Genomic DNA, 18,293 nt, shown 5'->3' on the forward strand with positions numbered 1-18,293 from the left:
AGCGAAGTGGACAATCGATCAAGGGAAGCGGAGAATTTAATTGTGGAATTGCATGCAAATTAATTTGGGGAATGTTTTTCATTTCGAATGGTATTTTAATGGAATTAATCACGAATAACGTTCTATTGAATTAAATGTGTGCCAAAACAAAACCACGTAATTGAATTTAGCTAAGGCTCCTCAAACATTCTGTATTTATTTATTCTATCAACCTACCAAAAATTGCAAAGCAAACAAAATAATTCAAATGAAAAGGTTAAACCAAAATGGCGTAAAATAATAAAAAGTAAAAAAGCAACGAGCAAAACTCAATTGCGGCAAAATAACTAAAATTGCTTTGTCAGGGTAAAAGAGAATTTTCCATCAGCAGGGGAAGGGGGGGTAAATATTTAGCCTCCACCCCCAAAATACAAAAGGGGGCGTGGCAGAAAGCCAAACTCTTTTGAACAGCACATGTGTGTGTGCGCCGTGTCGCTGGATAATTCAGACACAAAAAACTTTGATTCTATATGCAAACAATAAGGGAAGCCGGCAAAAGAGGGAAGATTTGCATGCGGAGAGGAGCTGACTGGGGATGTGTGTCAAATAAACATATTTGGCCCACATTCCCGCCCATTCAGAAGGGGGAGGGGGTGGAGTATTTCCACCTCTTCCGAAGGCAGTTGGCAGGCATAAAATATCTGCAAAGCGCATTTAAGCCGTGCCACACAATAAAAATAAATAAAGAAAGGCAGCGAGCAAAAAAGCGCACCGAGACCTAACGATTTCGGCGGAACGAGGGCAACTTTTCCGGCGGTGAGGGGAAGTGGGAAATGAGTGGTCGGTGGGTGGGCTGTAAGCCGTGGGTGGTGGACCAGGTAGCACATGCAAGCCAAAAACATAATAATAATAAATATTCAGTTCAGTTCAGTGTTCAGTTTCCGTTTTATTCAACCTCAAAGATAGGGAACTGCAGGGTATATGCTGGAAATTTCAACTCGGGATTGCAATACTTTTGAAGAATATATATTAAAATATTTATAATAGGTTCAAATGTATTACAAATCTATTTTTCTTGTGAATCAAGAATATGTTAATACATGGTGGTTTAATTTAAATCCAACCAATCTTAGGTCACTATACTATTACAACTACAAAAACACTTTGTAATTCTGATTAATTATCTAAAATACTCAATTTGAAAGAAACATATTTCCAAAAATAGATGTTTAGCATTTATGCAGGGTATTTTTGAAGAAATCCTCTCGATTCATTTGGAGAGATTTTTTGCACAGAATTCGCATGAATGAAAATGCGATATGAATGAATAAAAAACCGAACTACAGCGAAAGGAAAAAGTGCTTCGCCCACATGTGCACATGAAAATGCAGTAAGAGTGTGGGTACCCAGGACGTGGGAGAAGGGGGGAGGAAAATAAGGAAAGGGAAAGTGAAGATGACAGCGGCGAGGGGGAGAAAGCAGATAGGAAGGAGGAATCCGCCCGCAAGTAAGTAAACCAAATCCGAATGAACAGGGATTTGCATTCATAAAATATATCGCATGTGAGCAGAGCGGAGACATCCTTGCTTATCCGCCCTTTTTGGTGTCTCCTCTCTCTTTCTTACGCTCTATACCCGTCTCTTTCGCCAGCAGACCCTGCAGGTATTGCTAGTCCACAAATGGAGGTCATGAAAGTGTGTGTGCTTTCGTCTTTGTGTGTGTTTCTGTGCAAATTATGCAAATCGCAAGCATGAAAAACAAATATTAAACTTTTCACGAGAAAAAAAGATTCAAAAATTAAATAAAATTTTACAAAAGACATAAAAACCAAACGGTTGCCCTAACACGCACACAGAGCCAACCACACACAGTGACACATAAGTGGGTTGCTTGCATGACAAACGTGGAAATGGGGAAAACCCCCCTTCCCCCGGAAGGAAAGGCAAGGAAAAAGATCCCACACATATAGTCAAGCTTCCCTAAGGTGATTGCTTTCTGGAAATGGAATCGAATTGAGAGGCAAATGCCTTATAAACTGTGTATAGGTTTCTCTCGAGCGTTTACCTTTCCTTACTTAACTTTAAGGTTAATTTTAAAAAACCTAAGCCCAATAAAAAGATAGAGATAAAATACATGATAAATGTTTTCGTTTTCAGATGTAAACATTTAATTAAGAACAGCTAGGATTATCACATATGATGAGTAGATTCTTTGTGATCACCTTTGCTACTGTCATTTGATTTAGGGAAGTTGTACTGTACAAATAGAGGAGACCCGCGTAATGATTGTACTTACACATGTATGCATGACCTACCATTACCCTGCCATCTGTAAATCCTGTTCCCCCGCTGCCCCTCGTTACCCCTAAAACCCGCCTGACGAAAGTTGGCAACTCACTTGAAAAAAGCTGAGGCAAACAAACAAACGCAAATTCGGTTCTCTCTCATTTTTTTTGTTTGTGAAAAGCGCGCGTGGACAATAGTGTGCATAGGCGAAGGGAGGGATGTGGGTGTTGGGTGGAAAGGGGTGCGGCTTTGCGTTTTGGGCGCGGCTGTCTGCACGTGTGTTTGAGCTCTGGAGCAACTAGTTGTGGGCCAGGCCCATTTCATTTCGGGCCGGCCAAAAAGCGTCGCAAAAATATCTGTAAACACGCAGCTGGCTTTGAGCACCCCCTGAAAGCCCCCTCGAAAACCTGAAAACCCCCCTCGAGAGCCGGGAGCGTTAAATAAAATCTCGTACGCTTCGTTTGGACATGAAAAAAACACGTTTCCCCTGACACCCCACCCACCCACTGACACTCTCTCTTTGCTGCCTCAGTGAAATGCAAAACAAATTAGAAAATAGGTTTGTCAACATCAGGCAGCCGGTTTCAAAACTCAAAATGTGGGCGCACACGCCACGCCCGGTGAAAAGTTTGGTTTCACTCGTAGTTTCCAGGAAGGACCTACAGTGCTTCATATGCAGAAATGCAAGTGCCAAGCGTGAAATTGGTTAAGGGCATTGTTTGAAAAATACCTGACGTGTTTGCTTTGTACTAAATATACAATTTGTGTTTCTAGACCATGTTACAGGAATTCATCTCTCAAAAATCCAAATTTAAATAGGTTACCATGGAGAAAAATGAAATCCTCACCTTAAGCTTAAAGTCGACCCCAAAACTAGAGTCACAAAAACATTCCCAGACTAATGTATCTGCTCATTCGCCCAAAAAATATTGTAAATGGCTTGTCAATCAAGTCGAGTTCATTAAACGGTTGGCAACGTTTTTGACGTCATAAGCGTTACACGCACTCGGCCAAAACGGAGCGTGATAAATGTTTGAAACAAAAGTGTTACTGACCTCACATTATACGTAAAAAACGTGCAGGTTCAAAAACTCATACTCTTTTTTTCGGGGGTGCTAAGCGCGAGGGAGAAAGACATATGGCAGAGAGAGGGAGTGCGGTAATAAGATATAGAGAGAGACGGGTAGCAAAGGTGAAGGAGATAGAGATAGCAGGTTTGGGGGCCTCGAAGTTCGACGTTTGTCTTCCTCGCTTCACTTTTCACACTTTTCGTTTTCGTTGCGTTGGAATTTCTAAAACCCAAACTACCAGATAGAACGAGCGAAAGAGAGGGCTCTGAGCCCGGGGTAAGGGAGACGGGAATAGTGGCTGGCATTCCTGGTTGCCAAGGCAACAAAATCAACCCAACAGCGATCGCTGGAATGCAGCAGCTACAACAACCACAAAAACAAGGCTTGAAACTAAAAAAAAACTGGCTCTGTTGCCTTTTTACAACGTTTTGTTGTTGCTGCTTGTTTGCTGCACAGAGAAAAAAGTGAGTTTTATTCATTTCCTTATGTAAATATTATTGTTACAAAACCAATATCGTATTTTATTAATATTAAATTAACAATTTAATTAAGAAATTAAAAATCCAGGGCATCTTAAGAGTACTTTTTCAACATGATGATGACTTTAAAGTTTAAACTAATATTCGTACTGTTACCATGATCAGCTTATTTTACAAGTTCAATGGATCTTTAACGAACATATTAAAAATTCAATAGACTGACCTTTACTAGAACCTAAAACAAGAACGTTCTAAAAACGATTATGTATTAAAAAACTCTCTAAAAATCTTTTTCAGCGACAGATACCAACAGATACTGTACTCTAGCTATACAAATACGGAAGACTTGGGTTTTTCGCTGTGTGCTTTTAGTCGGGGGGAACACGTTTAAAAGCGATCGAAAGAGGGTTGGGGAGGGGGGATGGATGGGGGGAATCTGTTGACTTGGCTTTTCAATTGGAAATGGACTTGGGGCCTGAGAATGTGAGAATGGGCCTGGCTTCGGCTTCGAATGGCTGTGCACATTTGTGTGGGTTTTCGGGGATGCTTTTGTGGACTGTGGATTGTGCGGATTGCTTTTTAGCTGGCCGTGTTTGGCTGGGCTGAAAAAATGCTAAACCGGAATGTGGCTCATTCAGTGAAAAGAGCATAATAATAACGATCGCCGTCGTCGTAGCCGCAACATGATCATGATCGCGGACGACGATGACGATGCCGATGACGGTGGCGATCGAAAGCCAAGCGCTGCTGGAATGGAATATCGTCGTAACTTGAGGCCGGCAATCTAAGCGCTTGGCTTGGTCGTTGTTGCTTGTTTTTCTGGTTTGCCAATTGCGCCAGATTTGCGTTTTTTTTTCTGTTGTTTGTTCTTCTCAGTTTTATTTTAGTAGTTTAAAAAAAAAATGTCGCCAATGGATCAGAGGAAAACAGAGCGTGTACAGTTGCAGCATCATCGGATCGGCGAGCGAAAAAAAATTGGAGGCCAAGCAGCCTGCTCCTCCCCCTTTTCGGAAAATTCCCACAAGCCGATGGCTGGAAAAAGAATCACGTTTATACCGTTTTGTACTGATTTTTCTGTTCCCTCTTCTCATTGTCATTATCTGGTCTTTCTCTTTCCACCTCGCCGTTTTCAAGTGCAATTTTGAAATGCCACACACACACTTGAACCCGGGCGAACACACAGATACCCATGCTCATTAAATATTTTTGCTGTTGAATAATTTTTCTTCTTTTTTTTGGGAGGGGGATGGGTGAGGAAGGGGAGTTGAGGTAGAAAGAAAAGAAAAAACTTCAAGTTCACCTCACCTTGTCTGCACCTTGCGCTGCTTCTGCTGCTCCTCTCGTTGTTGTTGTTGTTGCTTTCTTTGCTGCTGTTTAATTGCACCTTTAAAGTGAATTAATCACCATTTACACTGCCGCTTGTGCTTCTTCTTCTGCTTCACCCCTTGCCTTTTGTATCACGCAACTTTTTTGCATACTTTTTAAGTGGCTTTCTTTCATTCAATTCACATAGCTGCTTCTTTTGCCTTTGTAATTAATTGAATATACACTGAAACACGCACACACACTTGCTCGGAGCAGGCACTCCACACACACAGGTACGCAGAGGAGGGAGCGAGACGGAGCACGCGGGTTTTCCTTTCCTTGGGGAAAAACACGTCTAGCGACAGGTAAGCGCGTTGAGCAACTGACGCCGACTCTTCCAGCGGCTTCGCTTCGCGTTTGGGCCACGCTCAGCGCAACCAACCCACTCTCTCCCAATGATCTCCCACACCAGCCAGCCGTCTCTTTCGCGCCGCTTCAGCTGGCGTCCCGCTTGCACCTGCGCACTTGTTGCGGTGCTGGCGATCCGGGCAAAATACGTTACGAAGCACCGTTTGAATTTTACCTGTGACGCGCACAAAAAGAGGGAGAGAGCGCCCTCACCTGGCGAGCATGGAACTCCAAAAGACGGGAGAGTGAGAACACTCGCAGAGCGAGGGAGAGAGCTGTGAAGTAGAGTACCACTGAGAGACCCGCTTACCTGTGCTCACCTGCATCGAAAAAGTGGGGGGTCCTTTTGAGAAAATTGTGCTTAGCTCGGCAGATATTTCTTAAAAAATATTTTTAAAAACACATTTCAATAGATCAAATCTCTGATCGGTCATTACTCATGATTTGATTTCTGAGAATATTTAACAAAAATAAATGAAGTAATTATCTCATCCCGTTTTAGTTTGACCTCCGAAATTTTTCTCAGGGCGTTGTTATCTGTCGAGCAGTCTCGACTCAGGTAATGTGGTCGAAAATTAGCTCTCGAGTCGCGACAAATGAGTATTTACCTCGTTTTCCAAGTATTATTATGGGTTTCTGTGCGATTGGCGTTGCTATGGTGCAAATAAATCGTGCAAAAACAATAGGAACCATGACATTAGTTAGGCGAGTCAAATAGTTACCTTTCTCCTCAGTTTTCAATTGTTTTTCCTTGCACAAGGAGATAACGACCCTGTTAGTTTGAAAATCGTGGGAGTGGAGTCCTAGAAAATCCTGGGAAAACATTACCCGCCAAAATTTGTATTCAAATTAAATGGTGTGCGACTTCGGTTTAGCTCGATTCGTGTCTCCACTTAGGCAGGTTTCCCCTTTTTTAACAGATAATAACGAATTTGTTACACGACTAGGTGGCGCTATGTTACATACGGCTTAATCGAATGTAGAAATACATATCAGTGTTGTCACTGTAGCATTTTTTTTATGTTTTCTTTAGTTAATAGATCCATTAAAAAAATCGTTAAATTATTTTTTGTATGGTATTCGGAAAATAAAGAGTAACACTTCTTAAATGCTTTGATTGACAAACCAAGAATCCGTTCTCATGTAAAATGGGTTGAATTTGACAAAAACAAATCATTTTCCAACTTTGGATTTTAAGGAACTTTTCGTGGTAAATTTTAAATGTAGCATAGTGTAAACAATGAAAATAAATAAAATATATTCAAACTTGACGATGATGTTTTAAATTGCGCAATTTAGAAGTAAGAAACCATAACGAAAGAGATAAAAGATTAATTTAAAAAATAACTATAAGAACATTTTGTTAGATAATTGGCATAAAAGGAAGCAAAGAGTATAATCCTTACTTTCACTCCCTTCCCTTCCTTTCCTTTTTTATTTTCTTTTTCTGCCAAAAAGTTGCATAAATCTGTGAAATTACCCAAACACTCGAGAGCTTAACACAGACGGTTGAGTAATGCCCGAGATTCGCACGGGGTGAGGTGAGCAGGAAAATGGAAAATGAGGGCGGGAAGTGCTAAGGGAAAAGTTAACCGCAGAGCGTAAATTTTCGGCGGCGGAGAATACGTCATAAAAACGATTTAACAACCGAATAAGCAACCGCAAAAGCAGAATGACAATGTCTTCCCTTTCTCAGCCCCCTGAACTTTTGCCAACCCCCACCCCTTTTACCAAACGGAAATGAAGCCGACGAGGCGCGTAAAACAAAAAGCGAAGCAGAGAAATACCTTTTTGGCTGATCAGGAATGTATAATTTTTTATTGGCTTCGAATGGCTTTTACGCAACAAACCTCAAGGAGAGTATCTATCAGCTGGAAAATAATTCTCTGGAGAAACATCTTCCATTTTGTCTTTGATGGCTTCCGTCGAGCCACACTCATAAAAATTAATTTCTAAATTTTGGAAATCTCGCCATTGAATCGGCTTACCTTTGAAAATAGAAAAAAAATTTCTTGTTATTAGAAAATTGGCCTTTGAATACAGAAAACCTTTCTTGATGGAAAAAATTCAAGAAAGAATTTTTCTTAAAAATAGAAAAATGAAAATCTCATATGTCTGTTTTGCCGTCGCAGCCAAAACATTTTTGTACGTATTTTAGGACAAAATCACCTTTGAATATATGAATGAAATGACCCTAGAATATAGGAAAGTAGCCATTGACTTCCTTCGGCTGCCGAATGTTAACGACAAGAAAAACGAAGTGGGACGAAGGGCCTACTCGGCTACTACCTGGCTACCGACTTCTCTGATCCCCCGAGCGTCAGTTGTGAAAAAAATTCGTGAGTGATGGACGTGATTTTCAAGCGGATAAGAGGTGAAGCCTTTTTCCAAATATTCAAAGGTATGTAAATATATAATTTTTTGTATAGCGGGCGTACAATTGTATGTATGTAATTAAAGGATAAATTTCAAATCTCTTTACCAAGCGTATACCAATTTAGTTGAATGGTTTTTTAGCTAAGAGCTGCGTACATACATACATTTGTATATAAATCTGTGGGTGTAGAGTTCTATAATAACTTTATCCTATTACTCGCATTTTATTTATTTTTCAGAGTGAAAATACCTGCAGTTGCATCAGCCAAATAATTTGTTTGTCGAAGCTGTAATTTTGTTTTAAAACCTTCTAAGGTAAGAAAAATATGTTGTATTTGTTTGACATACTTACGGCATACTTGCGGCTCACCCGATCTGAAACCCGATTTTCAACCCTTTCATATTCTGCTCCTCTCTCTCGCTCGCTTGACCTACGCGTCGCGACGTTTCTCTCTACTCCTTCTTAAAATTGTCATGATCTGACCTGCTTACATTCGGTCTCCCTTCGCGCAAAGGACTGTATGTAAATATATATGTTTGTATGTGGCTCTTTCTGAAATTAGATTTTCAACCCTTCCTTCTTCATTTTCTACCTGTCTTGCTCCTCTCTCGGTCGTCTGACCAACGTGTTTGTATTTTGGCTATTATTAACATTACATTATTATCTATTATCTAAAAACATCTATCTATTCTTATCTAAAAACAAATCATTGATATCCCAATAACTCTTTTTTCCAGATGAGGAAAGCCGAAGAAAATAATTTTTTATGCCTGCAACTACATATTTGGTTATAATAATGTTTTCTTAAGTCAAAAATGTGTTTTTTAAAATTGTTTAAATGTTCAGTGTTAAATGTTTTAAATTTAAATAAATAAAATATGCAAAAGAAAAAACCAAGTTACATTTTATTTTTAGGGTTTCAGTGTTAATATAAAACTTCCCTTCAAGAAATATTATTTCTTAAATCAAGAAATAAAATTTCTTGAAAGGAAATTTAAACAAGAAAGAATTTTTCTTGTTCAAAAGGTGCCTTTCTAAAAAACCCTTTCCTGTTTTAAGAAATTTAATTTCTTGAAACAAGAAACAAACCACCTTTGAAACAAGAATCGCCTTTCTTGTTTTAAGAAATATTTTTTCTTGTTTTTATGGTGGCTTTCTAAAAAACCCTTTCTTGTTTTAAGAAATTAAATTTCTTAAAACAAGAAATATTTTTTCTGGTTTTAATGGTGCCTTTCAAAAAAACCATTTCTTGGAACAAAGGTGAGGTCGCCTTTGGCAAAAATTCAAGAAAGAATTTTCTAGATTTTAAGGAAATTCTTCGATTTTTTTTTATGAGTGCAACTGCTTTTTTATGGCCTATCAACGAACGTCTAATGCCGGCAATTAAAATAAACGACAGACAAGCCAAAGCCAAAGCCTCGGGCCATCGCTCCCTTCAACTCATCTTCATCTCTAGTCCCTCCAAAGGATTTTCAGATGGATCGGAGCAAAAACGCCTTCAAGCCGCTAGAAAATGTGCGTTTAATGAAATTTTTATTCAATCAGCGCAGCAACTTTTATGGCAACACATACACATACACAGGACAGCGGAGGAGGGAGGATTCGAACCTGTTGAGTTTATGATAAAGTGGCTTCCCTTCCTTTTACCCCGATCCCTTAGAGCTCCGTGCGAAGTGCTCTGCTTTTACAGCCTCCATTTATCTTTCACTTTGCCCCACGCAACGCGTCGAGTGGAAGATGGAAGGGATTCCCCCGACCGCGATGATGTTTGCTTAGTGCGGGATATGGAAATGGGCATAGTTAAGCGGTATGGATAGATGGGAGCGGTAGAAAATATATAGACCAGTCAGACAGCTATTAGCTTGGCTTTTCTTAGCAAATAGCTAGCTGAGAAATATATAAAGCTGTTTAGAAATGCATAAACATTTTAGGGTCACTCCTTAAAATAATAAAAACTTCATATTCCTTTTTGTGGGTGTTTTATACTTTAATTTGGTCCGTTTTTATTTTATTTTAACAATGTTCTTGAGGAAATAACCTACCAAACTTTAAATAATTATATTATTTTAAAAGCTGTAAAGTTAGCCGGCTTAAAAAAGCCAGTTTCGTTAATGATTATGTTTATTATTAAGATAATCTAGTCTGATATGTGTTGTAGGAACTGGGCTTGAAGTTTAATTTCCTATTTCCATAATGAAAACAAACTGAATGTCTACCATTGAAGTTCCCCAATCCGCCCTGATTGCGAATGGAAATGGCCAAACCAAACCAGACAAACTCATGAATATCATTAGCGACAGCTTCATTCGGTGACACCAGCCCACATATTCTTTTTTCTCCCCTCGAAGCTCCTTATTATACACTTACCACAGCCCTTGGGGCTGCAATTAAGCGCTTGCGGTGCGGCAAGTTGAGGCAAATTGTTGCCAAAAAACAAGCTCAAAGAGACCAACAAAGCCACAGCAGACAGCTGAGAAAAGTTCCCTTCCCTTTTCCCCACCTTTCTGGCCGACAGGTGTGCGTAGATTAGCTAGATTAAAGCGGAAGACCGAAGATACAGATACTGGGTACAATACTCGGTGGCAAGTCGCCACTTGGCAGCAATACCAAAAGTTGGGATGCGCGGTCTCAATCCAACGTTTTGTGGGTTAATTAAAAAGTTTTTCCGAAATAAATTAACATAAATTTTCGTTTGCCGGGAAATCCGCGAAAATGAATTTTCTTCTAATTGACCAACACCTGAGGGCCTGCCGGCTTTTACCCTCAGTCAGGAGCAACAATTGGCCTTTAAGGGAGCTTTAAACCTTTTTGTGGGTCACCACCAACTTTGCCTTGCCCGCTTTTTATCTGCCAAATATTGATCGCATTAGTGAAAAGGCGGGAAACCGCACGAAAGTGTTTGGGGGCGGTGGGCTTTGGGGGGTGTGGCCCCGTCTGTTCGAGTTCGTTTTTTGCCCATGTGGGTCAAGTAAATCAATTGACAGCTCTCCGAACTTGAGCGAGGACAAAAGGCAATCTATACGTATTCGTGTGCGTTCCGCCTTATGGGTGTGGGCCACCTGGTTGCCTCTATAAATAAATCATGGCTTATGATAATATGCCACACAAACACACCCTATGATAAGATATAGGCCAACGTATTCAAACACGTGGCAGGAGTTACGAACACGACCAGAAACCATAATACAGTCATTACACAAAAACCGAATATTTTTTGGATTATTATTTTTTAAATATAAAATAATTTCTAAGTTTTAGAATCGTTTATATTAAAGTATGCAACAAATATATTTGTTTAATAAAAAAGTCATATGAATTCATTCTTATTTTCTAGAAACTTTTAAACACCTTTATGAGTTATTTTAAGGCTTTAGTGATTTAAATTCTAAATTTAAATTATAGGTTTTACTAAATAAAATATGCGTTAAAAGGTAATTTAATTTTTCTTTGTTACCCTTTAAGATAATTTACACACTCATAAATGCAAATTTCAAATAATGGTCTCCAATTTGTCATGTTATTATCTGCCAGAATTTGGTTTGAGTTATGTCCACTGTTTTCCTAACATAAATTTACCCCACGAGAACAATAACCAACAGTTCAAAGGCCGACACCATTTGACTTTAGTCAAGGATTCCATATAACTGAATTTTCCTCAAGCTTCAACCTTCTCCCACTCACTCTTTTTACTCCGTTGTGCGATTTCTTCGTACACTCAATCATCATAAAACTTGACGTATTGTAACGTTACAAAAAATTGTACCAACTTTCACCCATATGCAGCGTCGATGGGATTTGTTTGCCTTGGACGAGATTGTTTGCGGTCTGTCCGACAGGTTTCGCTGAAGATTAATTGCATTCGCAGTTGCAGCAGGTGCCTTTATTGTTGGTATTTTTGGCAATTGCATTTCCTGCACTTGGCAAATATGTTTGGTCATTTAGGTAATTGCAAATCGAGTCAAGTTGAACAGCACTAAAGTGTTTCGGGTCACAACTATCCCCATTGGAACTCTTCAAATGAGAAATGAGAGCACTTTATCAGCAGAAATATAGGCTACACGAAAAGAAAAATACCAAATAGAAGATTTACTAGATCTCTGAGTATTGAAAAAATATTTTTGTTGCATTTGTTTTTAAAAAGAAAGGAATAAGTAGTATAACGTTCAATATTTAACCCCAGGAAATAAGATGAAATTTAAACAATTAATTTTTTGTCGCCACTCAGAGGTTTGGAAAATCTATTCACCAGTTGCAAGGTAATAAATAATTATTTAAAACATACGCATTTTCCTAGAAAATTCTTTGGCTTATACATTTATATGAGACTGTTTAATAGCGACATTTTAATTTCTGTTTTTATTTTTTCTGTGCCAACATGTAAATATATGGGGATATAAAGCATGAGCAATGGGTAAAGCCCCACGTCCACTACCGAAATCGAAACATTAATAAAATGGCGAATAATGCTCGTCACAAATTCTAAATATTGCTTGGCTGTCAGCGCTTCGGATCATAAAAGAACCAACGGAAAACACGAGCAATAAACAATGCCGACAAAACCGAAACAGAATCAGAACCAAAACAAAGGAAACGGCAGAGAAAGGGTCGAAAAAATAGATGTGAACGTTGCAATCCTTAAAGCGTCTCTGCTGCCCGATATTCCACCCACTTTTCACCCACTTGCCACCCGCTTTCCACCCACCTTTCAACTCGCTTTCGCCACCATCCTTATGCTCCATTGATGGGACATACAAAACAAAGTCAGCAGAGACAGCTAAAGATAAACAAAGCAAAGTCGTAAAGAAAAAATACAAACAATCCAAATGGTGGGGAAATCAAATACGGCAGAGAGGAAAGTGCACGGAAAAGCTAACGGTGACGTAGCAGAGCTTTTCCGTGACGTCACAGTTGAAAGCGCCAACTGCCAAACCGAACCGAAACGAACCGAACCAAAATCGCTTCAAACACTCGACGGCGCTCGCACGGATCGGATGTGAAAAGCGGTTGGAAAATCGCCAGGCGCTCAACGTATCGTTTCGTTTTGAATTGGAAAACCCGCGTTTGGAAAACCCCAGAGCAAGAAAATAATCAAAATAATATTATATACCGACTATAGCTAGCCAATGTGTGTATCTGCGGTGGAAAAACACAAGTTTTATGATAGAAAATATCTGAAAGAAGCGAAATAATTGTGTGCGTTTCGGTTTCTGTTTCGGCTTCACTTCACATTATCTAAAAATAACGGAAAACAAGGAAAAAGAAAGTGAACAAGTGCAAAAAATTATCTCGCTATATATAAAGTGGGCCGCCGGCGCAGTATTATTATTTGTTTTATACAAATTATCGATCAAATACATAAGTAGTGCCCCCAACCCAGATAGCATAAACTTTCTGGATGGATGTTCGAGTTTGGTGACCGACCCGCAACGAGGACTCTGCCATTTCCCACCTGAGGGGATAGTCAAAGGTGCCAACGGCCCGAAGGAAAGGTTTGTTTTGATTAATTAAATTGCCTAATTGCAATGTCGTGACCCAAATAGATATTTAACCACAGAAAATATAAAAGAAGAAATAAGAAATACCCCGTGACTCCAGCGAAGTGTCGTGTGGCCTGGCACTTTTCGCGTTTCCGGCAGCGGTTCGATTTGTTTACTTTGGTCCCAACAATTCCCAGTACCATTTCCATTTCCTTTCCCCATTTTCCTTTTTAGCACAGGATAATCGGGCAGCGAAATCACTCATACGCCACGTTGCCCTCTGCATTAAACATTCAACGCCAAGAAGTCAGCAGCCTCCATCAGTTTATGGTCTGCCTTTTCGAAATGGTTTATTTGAGAGCGAATTCTTTGGGGTGCCATAAACCATTTGTTCGGTGGCAAAAAGTGGGGCCTGCGGGAAATTGCTAAATAACAATCAATTCGGGCAGTGTAACAAAAGATAAATGGATTTCCAACTGCAAGCGGCAGTACAGGAACATATAAAATAAAATAAAATAAAATAAAATTTAATCAGAAGCCATATATAGGATCTGTAGAAGCTGCGGGAATGTTTCCGATAATCGAGCTGTAAAAACTCCGTTGGGACAAGCGAAGCCTTTAAATGGGAAAATAAATTTAAAGGAAAGCCCCGGGGGAAAATGGAGAGAAAAACAAAGAACAAAGAGACCCATGGGAGAAATACAAATGAAATGTGTGTATTTTAAAGTAGCTTAAAGGGCAAACTAAAACACCAACTATAAGTGTAATTGAAAAACTTAAATGAAATACTGGTTTAATTAATGTTCCTATTTGTTTTTTTTTTTCCTTATAAATCTGCAGCTCCATTTAGGCTAATTAAATTTCCTAGAATTTCACTATTGCGTTGTGCAATCTCTATATTTTCATGCATTCCATTACATTTTTTTCTTCAAGCGAAAAGCTAACCTTTGTCTTTATAGACAAAAAGCAGATTACATTCGGGTTATAACCATATAAACCGACGGAATCAGACAGCCTTAAATTGCTGGTCACTGGCAATCAGCGAAAATAAGCGAAACTGGACAGGACAAACAAAGAGCAGTCATTGCGGGCAATCATTAGCGATACAAATCGCCCCAGCAATTCCCCAGAGATCTGGGGCCTAATCGGGACAGTCCACAAGAGCGGGTAGTCCATGACCACAATCCCCAATCGAAGGACCAGGCACGCAGCAGTGTAAAAACAAATGTAGCTGCAGTGCGGCATTTTGATTTCAATTCACTGATTTTCCGATGTGTGTGGGGGGGTCGATGCTCCTGCGCTTTTGCCCCGGGGCCAATTAAACTAAAGTGTCTGGCTCCGCTGGCACGCGACTTCCTGGCCACGCCCCTCCGTCCCTGGGATCCATATAGAATGCAGAATGTAGAATAGAATGGAGCCACAAACACACCCGCTTGCGGATGGAAATAGAGCCGAGGACTGCTTTTATGGCAAATCAAATTAACAACTAATTCCATTAGAGTTTGAGCAAGAGAACAGGCACCACTAATTGGCAGAGGAGGAGCTGCAGTATCCGGTCATAGCCGAAATGGATTGGCCAGATTGCTCTGGCCTCCGGGGTCCAAAAATATATTCCAAATTCAATTAAAACCTGCACTGACTACATCATCGAGAAGTGGGTACAGTAAGTGGAGAGCCTGCGAACAAAGCTGAGATCCTGAAAGCATTTCGGCCTGCACCTGGCAGCCGGAACATCAGAGGCAAAAACCCATATGGAAGAGGAGGAGCCCGGTTTTTGGCCAGGTCGCGGCATTGTCCAGCTCTCACCCCTCATTGTCAGCCCCCAAAAATGTTGTCGCCCCTGTCATTGCTCTTTGGACCTTTTACGCCCGGGGAAGCTATGAACATGACAGGCTCGTGTTCCTCTTAATGCACTGGGGATAAAAGTGTTGTCTGAAATAGGAAACACACTCATTAAACTGCCTACTTAAAATTCTTAAAATACAAGACAAATTTTATTTATATTTGCTGAATTTACTTTATTATACTTTTCCTTACATGCGCATGCTAAAATTTCGGCATATCGTTTTTACCATGCAATACCAATTACTTTGGTTTAGAGCACTGCAGTTTATGAGAAGCAGTGTTTCTCGACTTTTACTAACTTATCCCTTTGAACCCCTTTCGGTCAACAATTCAAATTAAAATATTCCGATGCTAAAAGCTTTTTTCCTGTGCACAACTCACAACTCCCATTTTACTTGAACTGTGAAACGTGACTGGGCCCTGTGCCAGTGACAATTGGGCAGCCAACTGGAGTGGAGGCAAAGTGGTCGGGAAGACAGTGAAGTGGGACACATTTCCGCTGCATAACTCCATCCCAGCCAGACACAACTAACAAAAATATTTATGCACACTCTTAAAATGCTTCCAGCGACCAAAAGCAACCCAAAGCGAAACCCAAACCAGAGCAAACAAACAAACAACAGTTCAAATGCGAATAAATTCCTGACTGGCTTAACTTTTTATCCATTTTCCTATGTATTTCCCTGGCGGCAGCCCCTTCCCCTCTTCTTGCCCAGCTCACTTTGATGGACATTGGGTATTCTTCCTGCAGGAACTTCCCCTTCCCCGTCCTCGGGGCAACATAATTGCAACTGTCTGGGTCAGCGATGCCAATGCAAATAGAATGACATAAAGAGTTTGAAAATCAGATGGATGGATAACTAAGAGGGAAGTCGCAATTGATTCCAGTCGAACAGTTCCGAAGGGAAATCGGTGGAGTAGAAGAAAATGGTGTTAGTTAAAAGGTTGCTCAATTTGAATTCGATCTTGATAGGGTAATTCGAAATCGAATTAGGTGAGATTAGCTCAACGCCATTTTGGTGTATCATTTTTAATATATTATATAAGAAATATTATAACAAATGTTGCACTTTTTCATGGCTATCCTTAAAAAATCCTCTATGCCAAGTTATTTAGGTCTTCCTCCTCTCCAATATTCAGTTACAAAAGCATTTTTCAGTTGGTTCAGAAGATCTAACAAAAGAAGTGAATTTCCTCGGATGACCAAACTAGAAAATCCCATTCATATAATAAAATCGAACAAGGGCCGGGGACAAGAATGCGAGCATGTGAAATCAAATGCAAACCAATTAGGGCCTCGGGTTAGGGGACAACAGAAAACGAAAAAAAAGGAAGAAAAAAAGGAAAATCGTAAACTTCCTCGATTTATTTCCGTTCAACAGATACCTCAGGACATTCCCCGATAGTTAATTATGACACACACATCAAAGGCGGATTGCCGACTGCCGAGTGCCGTATTTATCCTGTCGCACAAACCAAATGAAGTGAATTTTTGTGTAAACATCTGCGCCGGCGGCCCGACTCTTGGCTTGATTTGAATCTAAATTGAGAATAACAAGCCCCCGAAAGAATACCACTTGAAGTAAACAGGCAGCCAGCAGCCGAAGGTGGAATAAACACACCCTGGCACACCCAAGTATTTACACACACCCGCACGTGTGTCATAATCACCGTAAAAGACGTCAAGTTTAAACTAAACAGACGGGGACTCGAGAAGGCAGGAGAAATCTGGCTGAGGAGACACAACATTAAGCGGCATAATCTGCCCTTGAGCTCCATTTTGCCCAACGATTTGGAAAATCTTTGTAGCAAAATAAATTTCCGAACAGATTTGGCTCATTCTCGCCGCTCTCGCCTTTTCTGTGTCTGCAATCCATGTTTATTTTTCTGGGGTCCTCATCGATTTATTGAACATTAAACACGAAATCAAAGGAAAAAGGGAACGACTGCTGTTTGGCCACTTAAGCAACGAAAGCTAAATAAATAGAAATTCTAGCCATAAATTAATGTCAAACAGTTCGAAAGGCTTTGGCTAGTGTCAACTGATTTCCTCAGTGGTCAACTGAAAACAAATAAAATTGGACGATGATCAGCACGATTTTTGAATATTTTCGTTGTGCTCTTGCTTTTTCTGTCAAATCATAAAAATTCTTCGCACGCTTAGTCGCCAAATGTCAGAGCCAAATGCTGTATAATTTATTTAATCATTCAAATTTGTTTTCATCTGAGCAGAGAGAAAATAAAACAGCTCGGAGCTAATAACATGCTGTCCCATTAGAGGAAAACCAACGGCAACGGGGCGTATGCGCAATAAAAACTTTTGCTTTTTATTTAGCTCATTTGCGTTGACAAGCTGCCATCTGCCATCTGAATGAAATGATAATAATGAAGCTCTATGATAAAGCTGGGCTAAAACTCAATCTCAATCTGAATCTTAGCAAGAAAGTCCTTCCAGTGGCTTAAGACTAATGTCGCCAATCCGCACTAAGAAATAATGAGGGAGGCGTTAGGGAAAAGTCAACTCCCACCGACCCCGACCTTTGAGACAACCCGGCAGCCTGTGACCCCTGGAAATTAATTCTGCAGCAACAGGTGCTGGCCATGAAAATAAACAAATACCTCTGCTGTGAGATGAGGCTCAAAGGGAAACATTAAACAAACGCTGCGAACATCCACTGACAACGACACGAGCTGCCACACGGATAACAACATGGACACATGGACCATGGACAGTGACTCGGACAAGGACGTGGACATGTTGAAGGAAGCCGCTGGCTTCCCAACAAACTCCCACACAATGGAGGCGTGGCCCAGGGTCATCGTTGAACAAGATGAAAGCCAATGTTTCCTGGAAAAAAATATAAACATTAACCAGCAGACACTCATGCATATTTTATAGCACCTTTAACCAGCTTTAATATGGATCAAATAAAAACACCTCTTAACGAGGTAAAAAACTAGTGACGATCGCACCTTCAACGTACAAAAGTTCTGATATCAACTTTTGTGACGAAAAATAATTTTAGATGCGACTAAATAAGTACGCTACCTAAAATTTACTCGTTCGG

General features: G+C 40.1%; 2 protein-coding genes across 3 annotated transcripts in view; one reads left to right on the forward strand and one right to left on the reverse strand.

Moving 5' to 3' along the window:
- ASPP (Ankyrin-repeat, SH3-domain, and Proline-rich-region containing Protein) overlaps positions 1–5,488 on the reverse strand; it is a 36,286-nt gene extending 30,798 nt beyond the window's left edge. The window contains exon 1 of the mRNA XM_044393096.1: positions 5,119–5,488. The gene's annotated coding sequence lies outside the window, so the exon portion shown is untranslated. The remainder of the gene's footprint in view (positions 1–5,118) is intronic.
- A 7,393-nt stretch (positions 5,489–12,881) lies between these two features.
- Rgk3 (Rad, Gem/Kir family member 3) overlaps positions 12,882–18,293 on the forward strand; it is a 28,298-nt gene continuing 22,886 nt past the window's right edge. For both annotated transcript variants that reach the window (XM_017152383.2, XM_017152384.2), the window contains exon 1: positions 12,882–13,392. The gene's annotated coding sequence lies outside the window, so the exon portion shown is untranslated. The remainder of the gene's footprint in view (positions 13,393–18,293) is intronic.

The sequence above is a fragment of the Drosophila takahashii genome, chromosome 2R (assembly GCF_030179915.1).
Source record: "Drosophila takahashii strain IR98-3 E-12201 chromosome 2R, DtakHiC1v2, whole genome shotgun sequence".
NCBI lineage: Eukaryota > Metazoa > Arthropoda > Insecta > Diptera > Drosophilidae > Drosophila > Drosophila takahashii.